This window comes from Cannabis sativa, chromosome 5, assembly GCF_029168945.1.
Source record: "Cannabis sativa cultivar Pink pepper isolate KNU-18-1 chromosome 5, ASM2916894v1, whole genome shotgun sequence".
NCBI lineage: Eukaryota > Viridiplantae > Streptophyta > Magnoliopsida > Rosales > Cannabaceae > Cannabis > Cannabis sativa.
Genome location: NC_083605.1, coordinates 32,329,221 through 32,343,083, shown reverse-complemented (window position 1 = coordinate 32,343,083; position 13,863 = coordinate 32,329,221).

Genomic DNA, 13,863 nt, shown 5'->3' with positions numbered 1-13,863 from the left:
TTCACGAAAATTCACAAACATCAATCAATCATCATACAACACACAAAACAACATGATACCATCCAAATAACAAACAAATCGTTTTAAGTCCAAATTTCTTGCAAGAAAATCAATTACCATGGCTCTGAGGCCAGTTGTTGAAAATTATTTTACCAGGATCTTAGATCTACTCACAAGTATGTTGATTAACACCCTAAATATGAACTTCTAAAACGATTATAAATAAACACATATAAAGTATGAGAAACCTTACATTGGGTGCAGCGAAATAATATGTCTCCTTCCACTCAGATCTCTAACCCTTGTATCCTTTCTGTCGCAGAGTATTATCAAGATCTGAGCCCAAATATCCTTCTTGTTGAATGTCTTTCTTCACGATCTTCCTCACTATGATTGAGGTACTACTTGCTGTGTGTGGGCACTACTCTATCACTAAGAGGTTAGAAATTTACAATGAAAAAGAAGGAGAAGAAGGTGGCGGCTAGGTATAGAGAGAAGACTTAGGTTTTTCTCTGAAGGAAATAAGATGTGAAAGTCACTTTTTCCTGAAGCCATCACTATGTATTTATAGCATGCCACATAGGGTTAGGTTTGAATTATTTGGCATTAAAATAATGAAAATATTAAATGATAAATCCTACAAAGGTGGCCGGCCATGGCTAGTGGATTTGGGCCTCACTTTTGCAATTTTGCTGTTTTATCATTTCTGCATCTCATTTTCTCAAAAACGCCAATTTTCAAATTCAACAATTTAAATGCCAATTCTAACTATTTAATAACTATAAATAATTATTAAATAATATTGTCATTTATCATATTTATTAATTGGACCTTACAAGGTATCTTAATTAACAAATATGCCCTAAAAACTCTTTCTTTACAATTTCGCCCCTGCTTAGTGAAAAATTCACAAATAGACATAGTCTAATTTGAGAATTATAATTGATTAATCAAAACCAATTAAATGAGTCTTACAAGTAATATTGTCTCAACTAGTGGGGGGACCATGGGTCTATATATCCGAGCTTCCAATAAGCAGATCAAGAATTTACATCCTAAATTCACTGACTTATTAATTCTTCGTTGAATCCACGCATAGAACTTAGAATTGCACTCTCAGTATATAGAACGCTCTATATGTTCCACCATATAGACACGTCATTAGTTATCCATTGTTATAATCATAATTTTATCAATGATCCTCATTATAGATGATCTACACTGTAAAGGGATTAGATTACCGTGACACTCTACAATGTATTTTATCCTTAAAACACTTAACCCCGTATAAATGATATTTCAGCTAAGTGAAATGAGTACTCCACCATTTATTTTCGTTTGGTCAAGCTCGAAGGAAATCATCATTTACTTTCTATTTGCCAAATAGAAGCTATAGATTCCATATTTATGTTAGCGCTCCCACTCAATTGCACTACCGTGTTCCCAAAATGTACTTATCACCCTGATCCAAAAGTAGGCTTAACTAACAAATCAAATAACACGAATAACACTCTTGAGATTGAACCTAATCATATCAGGATTAAGATCATTTGATCTAGGATCAACTAGGCGATATTGACTTGAATAGATATTACGGTAAGTTTAATTAATCTATGTCAAAGTTCAATATCGGTCCCTTCCGATGCATACTCCATGCACCCAACCCAAGCTCTACTTTAACCAATGCTCTGGAAAGAACATAGCATTTTACCAAATTCAAGTAAACTCTGTTGTAGATTATCATATATCAGTAAAACCCCGTGTTCTGATAAATCTAGGAATCTTTATTCACATGGTCATGTTTACTTTCCACTGTGTTAACAACACAATAAACAGGATCAAGTATGTGAAAAGGGTTTGGATGAATTTATAAATCAAATAGACAAGCAATTGATAAGATGAACCAAAACATACAAATGAATGAAAAATACTTCTGTTTCTTTATTGATATTGAATAAAATGGATTACATTGAAGAAAAGTTTTATTTAGGGTATAAAACCCAGCAGTAATTACATATGAATTCCTAATATCTTGTTTGGCAAACTAGTTAGTAATTACATGGGAAAATAATATTTTTTAATAGCTAATGTTTAATATGGAAAATTTTTAGTAATTACACAGTGTAATTACATTCAATTCTCATGGGGGTCATGAAAATTGAAGAGTGTAATTGGAACCCCTTAATTACTTCCAATTACACGGTTACAGTGTAATTACATGGCCAGACAAACATGCCAAATTGTGTAATTACCTCTAATTACACACAAATCTAGTTACATTGTGGCTTTCCAAACGCTGTAAATAAGATTACAATAAAATTGAGTTTTATTTAAGGCATAAAATCTCAACAAAATCTTCTTGACTGGTTGAACAGGTTCGACTTGCAGCAGAGTGGTTTGATTAACACAGTTTTTGCAGCTGTTGTAGCTCTTGTTGTGTGCCATATTTGGTGTAATTGAAACCGATGTGTATTTGATGAGGTTTGTAGTTCGATCAAGGTGGTCAATGGCCAAATTAAGCAGAGTTTGAAGTTTAGAGTGTTGTTTTGCAAGGGTAAAAAGCTTACGAAAAAAGAAAAGAATATACTAGACGTAATTAACACTTTTAAGTTGTTTGGTTGTTGCTTTAGCAGTGCGTATAGTCAGTGGTTATTTGAATAAAAAATTTCTTTCTTTGCTTAAAAAAATTTTAATTTTAAATAAATAAATATATATTTTATTTTATTTTCAAAAACATACGTAGTAGTAAGACTGTACTCATTTTTAACTTAAAATCAATAAATTACTTCAAAATTTATTTAACAGATTTTTGTAATTATAGTTTATATTGTATTTTTTTTATTAATATTTATGATATTTTTTTCTTTTATTACTTTATTTCACTACTTTCTGTTACTATACTTTTCCACTCATTATTACATAGAAAATATAAATTGACACTTTATTTACAAAAATACATCCATAAGGTGTGGACAACATTTATACCTTTTATGTGATTTTAATTACCAAAATACCTCTTACACTATCACTTACACAATCAGAAGATGGTTGCAGAGTGGTTTGCTGCGTGGTTGCGCAGTAGTTGCATAAAATGAATGTTTCAATCAGACGATAATTGTAGGGTGGTTGGCCGAAGATTGCATCAGACAAAGGTTTTAATCAGATGAAGGCTGCTGAGTGGTCACTGGATGGTTGGCCGAAGGTTGCATTAGACGAAGGTTTTCAATCAGGCGAAATAACTGTTAGCAAAATGTTTATGCAACTGTAATGCAACTGTTATGAAACATTAAAAATTAGAACATTGTTTCCACGTACGTAACTCTATCTACATGTCTCTTTATGATTTAATATGAACAAATTCACCATTAGAAATTTGAAAAAAAAACGAAAATACACCAAGATAAATATTTTATTCTAATATTGATGTAATTTTTTTTTATTATACTTGAGTTGGATTGTTTGGGAACTCCAGTTCAACTTTTTGAGATCTGTCTTTCATGGATCTAAAAATTGAAGTCAAAACATTAGTTTTATGCAAATTAAACTAGATTTCGGTTGAATTTTAGTTTCGTAGTAGTTTTTCTACACTTTTTTCTTCATGAATTCGAAACAGCCCCTATTTTGATTGATTCTAGTCACCTTCTCAGGTGAAGTCGCCAGAATTAATGGTGGTTCTCTTTCTGGTTGAAATTTCGTTTCGATTGCGTTGGGTTGCTGCGCGGTTGTGCAATAGCTACCCAGGAAGCATGGATCCTTAGTTGAAAGTTGTAATATCCAGTTTATTTTTATTATTATTATTATTATTATTATTATTATTATTGTTGTTGTTGTTGTTGTTGTTGTTGTTGTTGTTGTTGTTGTTGTTGTTGTTGTTGTTGTTGTGCGTGTGTGATTAGAAAAAAAAATGATATATATATATTAAATAGTGAGATAAATAAATAGTGAAGCATTAGATTAGTTAGTTAGTTTAAAATTTAAAATTTAAATTTAAATCAGCATAATTTTATCTGATTAGTTAGATATTTATTTTTAAATTTAAACCTATTATACGATATGTTATATACGTATATACTCTATAACCCTAGCAGCCAGATAGTATCGTATTCCCTTATTCTCACCATCTCTCAATTTCTTTTTTTATTCTCTCTATTGAACCAAATCAATTGTTTTAATCTTAAGAGCTTCGGGGTTAGCAATCAACCGATCATCGTTAAAGTATCTTGAAATCTTCAGGTAAAATTCGTACTTGTTTTTATTTTCGTTTTCAGAGATTTAGGCTTTCATAAAACTATCATATCTCTCTCCCCATAGGTCCGTTTTCAGTGATCTAGGTACCGTTTTAAAGATAATTTAATGATCTATATTTTCTATGAAGAAACTCTTTCCTAATTCTGAATATTTCGATGTCAAAAAATTCATGTTTTACAGACTGTCGATTTACAGTTTTTTTTAAAATTTCTTTTCGATATTGCCTTAGTAAAAGTGTCATATCTCTCTCGATATCTATTATTTTCAAGCGATTCTTGTACTGTTAGAAAGATAATTCAATAATCCATATTTTCTTTGAAGAAACCTTTCCCTAGTTCGGAGTTCTTACCAGTCAAAAGTTAGGATCTTTACTCGGTTATGGTATTTCGTTTTAAGTTTTGTTTCAGAAAAAGTGTCTTCAGTAAAAATTCAATATCTCTCTCAATTTCGATCCATTTTAAAAGATCTTTATCTCGTTTTAAAGCTTAGAAAAATAGCTACATTTTTTATGAAGAAAGTATTGTCTAGATCAGGGTATAACTATTTTTAAAACTTTTATTTTTAGGCTGTATTCAGAAATCGGCATGATCCAGGATTTTAAAGAAACTGTTTTGAGAAAACATGCATAACTCCTAGATTATAGCTCCGATTTTGATGATCTTTATACCGTTAGAAAGGTCTTTCAATTAACTAAAAACTTTGTGAACAGTAGGACTTCTAATTCAAACGTTTTATATGTCAAATTCTAGGTTAAACTTGCTGTACAGTAAGAGTAATAAATATATTGAGTTTATCGGTGGACTAAGGGTTTCACTAATTGTTATAGGGCCTAGAAGGTATCGTAAGAGTTAATTACAGCGGAGTTGAGGTAAGGAAAAATAATGATACTTTATACTTGTTTTTTATATGGTTTGAGTATCTAGTATGACTGCTTGAATAAATTGTATTGAAACTGTGGAATGTGATAGTTTCGGTGAAATAGTGTTTTATCGATGAATTGTATATGGTTGTTTAATCATGTTCCAGGTACTTGGAAGTGGTTGGAAACCACACATGTATGGTGATGTGGTAAGTGAGGCGGTGTACGTAAGGGTGCCTTTGGTTATTGTGTCTTGCGTTACGGTTAAGAACGTAAGACATTCCAGATTTGTATGGAAGCTGGAGTGTGATTGTGAGTGTGAGTGTGTGGTATTTCAGTATTTGTGTGGCTGCCTCTATTTATACTTATGATTAGGTTGTTGTATGTTTGATGTATATGTTTGTGCTATGATGTGTGAATGCTGGTACATAGTATTGTGTTTTTCCGTACTGGGCTTTGCAGCTCACCCGCTTATTTACCCCTGTGTGCGGATAAGTAAGCTTTGTAAGCTTTCGGTGACAAGTTAGTCACAGGCGGCATGGGGTGTATCTCGTGTGATCATGTAGCTGCGTGTGGTCTTGGCCATCTTCGTGAAAGTTTTTTTTTAATTTATTAAACTTATCGAGGATGTTGTCGTTTAAATTTTCTATTACTTTTCCCTAAGTGGTAATACTTTATTTTCAACTGGGTACCCATGTTTTGAAAAGTGTTTTTTTTTTTTAAAAAAATAAAGGCAACATTAGTATCTTAACGCCAGTTTATTTATGGCATCTTATTTTACGTAAGTAAGGGCGTTACAAATGGTATCAGAGCCACAGTTACATTGATCTTGAATTCACGCGACATACACACCATCGCTGCAAAGGATCAACTTGTCATCAAGTATGTATGCTTTATATATGTTATGTCTTATATGTTAAATTTGGTTTAGTCTTTATCTTTTGATTTTCCTTTAGTTAGCTAGAAGTTTAGGGTATGGTTAATCGAAACAATTAACTGATTCTTCGGAGTTAGAATTATAGTATAACTCAAACAATTTTCTTATTAGTGTAATTTTTTTTTATGAGTAAAGATTATTTATTTATTTATTTATTTATTTTACATGGTGAATTGTTGCTTGATGATTTACGTTTTTTTTTTAAGTTTATATAATTTAGTGTATAGATATTTCCTTTTTGAGCGGGATACATCTTTGGTTATTTTTTTTCTTACCGCTACCATCTCCTTTCTTTTGAAGAACAAGTTAAGGGATTTGATGGAAAACGGTGAACCCAGAAGATCGGCCGGTTGAATGAAAGAAGCATTTGTATCAGAGGCAGAGGCTAGAGGTCGAGGGCGAGGATGTGCTCGCGGTCGAGGCGGGGAAACCGGCATGTCACTGCCCAGGGCGGTGATCCGGGAGAATCAAAATGCCCGCAGCCAAATGGACGGCAACCGGAGTCGAGGTGGGGGTAACCACGAAGTCCTGCGGGTAGTTGGTCGAGAACACCAAAATGCCCACCGTAGTGGTGCCACCACAACAAGAAGATTTGGCGCGAAGTTGCTCGTCTCAAGGAAGAAATTAGGAAGCGAGATGAAGAGGCTCTCAGCCGTCGGGAACAACCCAATCAAGGACAACATCAATTTTTGCCGGTGCAATACATGCACATTGGGAGGGTCGATGGGAACCAATATATGAAAGGTTACGCAAGCGACACCCACCAAATTTTGAAGGGGCTCGGATCCAATGGAAGGGCGAGGAATGGTTAAGAACGAGTGGAAGGTATTGTTGAGTACATGCGGCTTGGTAACGGAGATAGTGTAGCTTGTCTTTGCTAGTTTATTGAAAAAGGATGCCGCATACGGGGTAGGATGTTATTAAACAAACACGGGATGTGGCGCGATGACTGGTGACTTTGTACAAGTTTTTAACAAAAAATACTACGGTGAAGCAATACGCTCGGCTAGAGTTAATGAGTTCACGAACTGAGGCGAGGGTAAGTCTACGGATTACGAGTATGCTCGCCAATTTGGCCAGTTAGCAAAGTTTGCCACGGTACTGGTTCCCTGCGAGTTTTTGAGGATTCATCGTTTCTTGAAGGGCTCGACTCCCGAATAAGTCGGGACATAGCGAGGTCAGGAATAAGGGCAACCACGTTTGCTGAGGTACTAGAAAAAGCCCTAGAAGCGAGTTGTGTGAAAGTCGTATACGGAAAGACAATACGGCAAGGTGGGAGGCCGAAAGGCCGATGGAGGTGGTGATAACAAAGAAAGCGCAACTAACCAACACAACGGGCAAGAGAAACAAGATAGGGTCAATAACTACAAAGGGAAGAAGCCATATGTGGAGTACCATATGCCCAACATGTGGTCGTAAGCATCCAAGGAGAATGTCGGCGAAAGGCAAGACTTGTTACAAGTGTGGGCAACGAGCCCTTTATAAGAAGGGGCGTCCACGAAAAGGTGATCAACTCGAGGATGACAAACTTGTCCCGGCTCGAGTATTTGCACTAACCGAGAGGGAGGCGAGACTAGTAACTGCTTGTGGTTGCGAGTCGATTTCTATCTACGAAAAACTATGTCTTGTTTTATTTGATTAGGAGCTACACCTCATTTATTGCTTTAAAGATGATAGATAAGTTAGAACTACGGTATGTAAACTTTAGTTATAAGTTCATGACGGAGTTGCCCTCGGGCGAGGTTATGATATCATGCAGAGGGAGTGCGGGATGCGCCAATAAGGATTGCGGACAAGGAACTTAGTGGAGATACGATGAAGAGTGGAGATGAGGGATTACGATCTTATCTTGGGTATGGATTGGCTATCACGACATGGAGCAACAATAGGCTAGCAGAAGAGGACGGTGACTTTCACCCACGATACGGGAGAGGCATTCATATTTGAAGGAATCAAAGTCAAGTCAAGCTTACCGCTAGTTACGACACCTAAAGGCACAAAAGATGATACGTGCGGGATGTCGAAGCATACTTGGCCGGCATAGTAGACAAGTCCGAGAGAAACCACCTCAAGCCGAGAGAATGTCCACATAGTATGTGAATTCCGAAGTTTTTCCGGAAGACCTACCGGGGGCTACCCCAGGATAGAGAGATAGAATTTGTGATTGAGTTAGCGCCGAGCCTGACACCAATCTCGAGGGCTCCATACGCATGGCTCCCGATGAATTGAAGGAATTGAAGGCTCAGCTACGAGATCTTTTAGACGAGGGATTCATTAGACCAAGTTACTCACCTTGGGGTGCGCCGGTGTTGTTCGTCAAGAAGAAGGACGGTAGTATGCGGATGTGTATAGACTATCGAGAGGCTGAACAAAGTGACTATAAAGAACAAGTATCCCTTGCCTCGCATCGATGATTTGTTTGATCGATTACTGAGGGGCGATCGTCTTTTCAAAGATCGACTTGAGATGCAGGTACCACCAATTGAAAGTCAGAGGAAGATATAGCAAAGACGGCATTTCGAACACGGTATGGGCATTATGAATTTCTAGTGATGTCATTTGGGTTAACCAATGCCCCGGCGGCCTTCATGGATTTAATGAATAGAGTATTCAAGGAATATCTTGACAAGTTTGTGGTGGTATTCATTGATGACATACTCATTTATTCAAGGACAATGGAAGAGCATGAGGAGCACTTAAGGCTAACTCTAAGTAGACTCGAAAGAGCACCAATTGTACGCCAAATTCAAAAAGTGTGAGTTACGGTTGGAGAAAGTGGCGTTTCTAGGCCATATAGTGTCCAAAGATGGGGTAGAGGTGGACCACTGCGAAAATTGAAGCGATGAAAAGGCGGCCAAAACCAAAAACCGCAAGTGAGGTTCGGAGTTTTCTCGGACTAGCTGGATATTATAGGAGATTCGTTGAAAGGGTTCTCAAAAATAGCCACACCATTGACGAATTTGACTCGAAAGCAACAAAAATTTGCATGGACGGATAAATGTGAGGAAAGCTTTCGGACATTGAAAGATAAACTCATAACGGCTTTATCTGTGTGTTCCAACTAACAAAGACAAATTTGTAGTATATTGCGACGCATCAAAGCAAGGGCTCGAGTTTGTGTGTTGATGCGGAATGAGAAGGTGGTAGCCTATGCCTCTAGGCGGCTAAAGGAGTATGAGACAAGGTACCCAACTCATGACTTAGAGTTGGCGACGGTGGTCTTTGCATTGAAAATGCGGAGAGCCTTTACCTGCATGGAGAGAAGTGTGAAATATACACAGATCACAAAAGCCTAAAATACTTCTTTACGTGAAAGAGCTCGACATGAGACGGGCGGTGGTTGGGCTGGTAAAAGATTACGATTGTGAGATGTTGTACCATCTGGAAAGGCTAATGTAGTGGCGGATGCACTTAGCGAACGCAACTATGCAAGCTTATCAATGTTAAGGGCATTAAAAGTGCGCGTTGCAACGGAAATCGAGAGATGCGGAATAGAGTTAGTAACGGGAAAGCTAGCTAACCTCACAATTGAATCAAATTTATTAGAGAATATCAAAGAAGAACAAGCCCGAAGATGAGTTTTTAATCGAAGCGGGTGGGAACTACAAAATGGGAAAGCGGGGACTTCTCGGTTAATGAAGGGTATTCTACTATACAAGACAAGGGTGTGTGTACCTAAGGAAGCGGAGTTGCAATCAAAAATCTTACAAGAGGCGCACCTTACACCACTATTCTTTACACCCAGGATCAACCAAAATGTACAATGATGCGAAAGGTAGGTATTGGTGGCGGGAATGAAAAATGATATAAAGCAGAATTTGTAGCAAAATGTCTTACACCTTGCCCGGCAAGTTAAAAGGCCGAACACGAGAGACACAACGAGTACATTGCGATCTCTTGATATTCTGAGTGGAAATGGGAAGATATTCTTATGGATTTTGTAAATGACGGGGTTGCGAAGAACGTAGACAACGGGATTCCATGCGGTGATTATCGACGGACTCACTAAATCAGCACATTTTACGCATGCGCACTAATTACAACGCAGAGCAATATCTTGTTGTATGTAAAAAGAAATTGTAAAAGGCTACACGGAGTCCAGACCATTGTATACGATAGAGGTTCGAGTTTTTACTTAAGTTTTGGGAAAGTGTGCAAAGTGCTTTGGGCACAAAGCGAAGTTGAGTACGGACATTCCACCCTCGAAGCTGATGGACAATCGGAACGAACTATTCAAATACTAGAAGACATGCTACGAGCTTGTGCGTTGGATTTCTGATAGCTGGAGCAACTATTTGCCACCTAATGGAGTTCTCGTACAACAATAAGCTATCAATCTACTGATAGGGATGGCACCCTATGAAATGTTGTATGGGAGGAAGTGTCGATCACCACTACCTTTGGGATGAGGTTGGCGAAAAGCGATACTTAGGCCCGGACCTAGTAAGAGAGGCCGAAGCGGTAGAAAAAGATTCGAAATAGAATGGTAAACTTGCCTGCACTGACGCGGAAAAGTTATGCTTGAACGCAAAGAGACGGAATGTGGAATTTGCGAGTGGGTGATAAAGTGTTCCTTCGAGTGTCACCTATGAAAGGGGTTATGCGTTTTGGAAAGCGAGGAAAGCTAAGTCCAAGATTTATAGGTCCTTTTGAGATATTGGACGAGTGGGACGGGTAGCTTATCGGCAGCATTGCCACCGGTATTCGTGAGACGCATAATGTGTTCCATATTTCTATGCTACGAAAATACGTGTCGGATCCATCACACGTTTGAACTATGAAAGAATGGAGCTAAAGCGGGACTTGAGTTATGAAGTGCGACCGGTTCGCATTATAGAGAGAGGAACGAAGGAGTTAAGGTCAAAGTATTCCTCGTAAAAGTTACATTGGAGCAGCCGTTCAGAAAGGGAGGCAACGTGGGAAATGGAGGGAGACATGAAAGAACAGTACCCCGAACTTTTTGGTAAGTCTAATTTCGAGGACGAAATTTCCTTTAAGGAGGGTAGAATGTAATATCCAGTTTATTTTTATTATTATTATTATTATTATTATTATTATTGTTGTTGTTGTTGTTGTTGTTGTTGTTGTTGTTGTTGTTGTTGTTGTTGTTGTTGTTGTTGTGCGTGTGTGATTAGAAAAAAATGATATATATATATATATTAAATAGTGAGATAAATAAATAGTGAAGCATTAGATTAGTTAGTTAGTTTAAAATTTAAAATTTAAATTTAAATCAGCATAATTTTATCTGATTAGTTAGATATTTATTTTTAAATTTAAACCTATTATACGATATGTTATATACGTATATACTCTATAACCCTAGCAGCCAGATAGTATCGTATTCCCTTATTCTCACCATCTCTCAATTTCTTTTTTTATTCTCTCTATTGAACCAAATCAATTGTTTTAATCTTAAGAGCTTCGGGGTTAGCAATCAACCGATCATCGTTCCGTGTCTTCGAAATCTTCAGGTAAAATTCGTACTTGTTTTTATTTTCGTTTTCAGAGATTTAGGCTTTCATAAAACTATCATATCTCTCTCCCCATAGGTCCGTTTTCAGTGATCTAGGTACCGTTTTAAAGATAATTTAATGATCTATATTTTCTATGAAGAAACTCTTTCCTAATTCTGAATATTTCGATGTCAAAAAATTCATGTTTTACAGACTGTCGATTTACAGTTTTTTTTAAAATTTCTTTTCGATATTGCCTTAGTAAAAGTGTCATATCTCTCTCGATATCTATTATTTTCAAGCGATTCTTGTACTGTTAGAAAGATAATTCAATAATCCATATTTTCTTTGAAGAAACCTTTCCCTAGTTCGGAGTTCTTACCAGTCAAAAGTTAGGATCTTTACTCGGTTATGGTATTTCGTTTTAAGTTTTGTTTCAGAAAAAGTGTCTTCAGTAAAAATTCAATATCTCTCTCAATTTCGATCCATTTTAAAAGATCTTTATCTCGTTTTAAAGCTTAGAAAAATAGCTACATTTTTTATGAAGAAAGTATTGTCTAGATCGGGGTGTAACTATTTTTAAAACTTTTATTTTTAGGCTGTATTCAGAAATCGGCATGATCCAGGATTTTAAAGAAACTGTTTTGAGAAAACATGCATAACTCCTAGATTATAGCTCCGATTTTGATGATCTTTATACCGTTAGAAAGGTCTTTCAATTAACTAAAAACTTTGTGAACAGTAGGACTTCTAATTCAAACGTTTTATATGTCAAATTCTAGGTTAAACTTGCTGTACAGTAAGAGTAATAAATATATTGAGTTTATCGGTGGACTAAGGGTTTCACTAATTGTTATAGGGCCTAGAAGGTATCGTAAGAGTTAATTACAGCGGAGTTGAGGTAAGGAAAAATAATGATACTTTATACTTGTTTTTTATATGGTTTGAGTATCTAGTATGACTGCTTGAATAAATTGTATTGAAACTGTGGAATGTGATAGTTTCGGTGAAATAGTGTTTTATCGATGAATTGTATATGGTTGTTTAATCATGTTCCGGGTGCCCAGGAAGTGGTTGGAAACCACACATGTATGGTGATGTGGTAAGTGAGGCGGATTAACGTAAGGGTGCCTTTATTGATTAGTCTTGCGTTCTGCAGTTAAGAACGTAAGGACACTCAGATTTGTATGGAAGGTGAGTGTGATTGTGAGTGTGAGTGTGTGGTATTTCGGTATTTGTGTAGGTGCCTCTATTTATACTTATGATTAGGTTGTTGTATGTTTGATGTATATGTTTGTCTTTATGATGTGTGAATCTTTGGTACATAGTATTGTGTTTTTCCTTCTTTGGGCTTTGCGGCTCACACTTATTTACCTATGTGCGGATAAGTAAAGCACTGTAAGCTTTCGGTGACAAGTTGAGTGCAGGCGGCATGGGGTGTATCTCGTGTGATCATGTAGCTGCGTGTGGTCTTGGCCATCTTATTTGAAAGTTTTTTTTTAATTTATTAAACTTATCGAGGATGTTGTCGTTTAAATTTTCTATTACTTTTCCCTAAGTGGTAATACTTTATTTTCAACTGGGTACCCATGTTTTGAAAAGTGTTTTTTTTTTTTAAAAAAATAAAGGCAACATTAGTATCTTAACGCCAGTTTATTTATGGCATCTTATTTTACGTAAGTAAGGGCGTTACAAAAGTGTAAGTGATATTTGAGTAATTATTTTTTATTTGGGTTGTATATTTATCATTTAGCCAGCTGAAAGTATTTTTGTAATATTGTTGTTTTGTTTTTTGTTAAAATTGAAAAAAGCCCAAAAAAATCACCAAAGGTAATTTTAATATTTTGTTTAATAATTACTAATCACATTTTTCTAAAGTAAAAAATCAAAAAATAAAATGCACATTAATTTTCATATTTAAAATATTCCAAAAATATAAATTTACAAACGCAACATGAGTGTACGAATAATTCCAAAAGAAAAAGAAAAAAAAAAGATGAAAGATGTGAGACTATACCGTGGTGTTGGTTACCATAGCAACATGACTAATAACAAAAAACATTCATAATTCATACAATGTGTGTTTGTAACAAGAAAAAAGCATTGCTTCACACACAAGAACCGTATGTAACGATGATTTTATGTGGTTTGATCAAAGCCAATTGTCATCAACCAAATTATCTCTTCAACCAAATTATTTTGGTCATTTTCTCGTGAACAAATATAGTAAAAATCATTTAAGGATGATACAGCCACATCAATGATATGAGGAAATCGGTCCCTTTATAATAATATATCCGTCATCAATAGTTGAAAGCCAAGTATCCCAAAAACAATTTCTCAAAATACATAATGAAAGTACA